The following is a 1,429-nucleotide window of genomic DNA, read 5'->3' as shown; positions in this document are numbered from 1 at the left end:
CGTCTTGACCTGTCATCGCACCGTCTTGACCTGTCATCGCACCGTCTTGACCTGTCATCGCACCGTCTTGACCTATCATCGCACTGTCTTGACCTATCGCACTGTCTTGACCTATCATTGCATTGTCTTGACCTATCACATGGTCTTGCAATGCCGTGCCTGCCTCCCCCCACCAGCCTGACAACTCCTGGTGCCGAGTAGATGTTTCACAAGTGTTTCTTGTACAATGAATTAATGTGCCATTAAAATCATCTTCCCTTTTTAATGTCAAATAAAGGACTTCTCAAAATTCCACTAGGAAGTTAACACAAAGAGATTAAGGAAAATAACTGTTTTTTTCTTTTTCTTTTTCTATTGAGCTGGGTCTCACTCACTCTGTTGCCTAGGCTGGAGTACAGCGGTGCAATCTCAGCTCACTGCAACCTCCAACCTCCTGTATTCAAGTGATTTTCCTGCCTCAGCCTCCTGAGTAGCTGGAATTACAGGTGTGTGCCACCACACTAGGTGAATTTCTGTATATTTACTGGAGACGGGGTTTCGCCATGTTAGCCAGGATGGTCTCGAATTCCTGACCTCAAGTGAGCTACCTACTTTGGCCTCCCAAAGTGTGGGGATTACAGGTGTGAGCCATCGTGCTTGGCCTGAGGTAGATAACTGATAGTTACTAAACATCTATGATATGTCAGGAACTGTGATAAATGACTTATATCCAATTATTTGGGGCCAGGCATGGTGGCTCATGCCTGTAATCCCAGCAGTTTGGGAGGCTGAGGTGGGAAGATTGCTTGAGCCCAGGAGTTCAAGATCAGAGTGGACAATATAGGAAGACCTCGTCTCTACAAAAAAAAAAAATTAAAAATTAGCCGAGCATGGTGGCAAGTGCCTGTAGTCCCAGTTACTTGGGAGGCTGAAGTGGGAGGATCACTTCAGTCTGGGAGGTGGAGGTTGCAGTGAGCTGAAATTGTGCCACTGCATTCCAACCTGGGTGACAGAGCAAGACTCTGTCTCAAAAACAAACAAACAAACAAAAATGTTCAGAACACTATTATTTTAAAAACAAACCCAAGGAAGTATAGACAATCAAGGGGGAAGAACCTTTAAACCATAAGAATTTACTCAGCCTCGGCCGGGCGCGGTGGCTCAAGCCTGTAATCCCAGCACTTTGGGAGGCCGAGGCGGGTGGATCACGAGGTCAAGAGATCGAGACCATCCTGGTCAACATGGTGAAACCCCGTCTCTACTACAAATACAAAAATTCAGCTGGGCATGGTGGCGCGTGCCTGTAATCCCATCTACTCAGGAGGCTGAGGCAGGAGAATTGCCTGAACCCAGGAGGCGGAGGTTGCGGTGAGCCGAGATCGCGCCATTGCACTCCAGCCTGGGTAACAAGAGCGAAACTCCGTCTCAAAAAAAAAAAAAAAAAAAAAAA

General features: G+C 47.0%; 1 protein-coding gene and 1 long non-coding RNA gene across 4 annotated transcripts in view; both read right to left on the bottom strand.

The window, feature by feature from the left end:
* The window catches only part of LOC116525790, a 3,134-nt gene extending 2,694 nt beyond the window's left edge, over positions 1-440 (bottom strand). The window contains exon 1 of the long non-coding RNA XR_004257823.1: positions 73-440. This is a non-coding gene — a long non-coding RNA (uncharacterized LOC116525790). The remainder of the gene's footprint in view (positions 1-72) is intronic.
* Positions 1-1,429, bottom strand: part of PITPNC1 (phosphatidylinositol transfer protein cytoplasmic 1) — a 322,862-nt gene that overhangs the window by 91,906 nt on the left and 229,527 nt on the right. The gene's annotated exons all lie outside the window — the stretch shown is intronic.

Source organism: Sapajus apella, unplaced genomic scaffold (assembly GCF_009761245.1).
Source record: "Sapajus apella isolate SASKATOON/1434 unplaced genomic scaffold, GSC_monkey_1.0 scaffold48, whole genome shotgun sequence".
NCBI lineage: Eukaryota > Metazoa > Chordata > Mammalia > Primates > Cebidae > Sapajus > Sapajus apella.
This window is presented reverse-complemented; position numbering and strand designations above follow the sequence as displayed.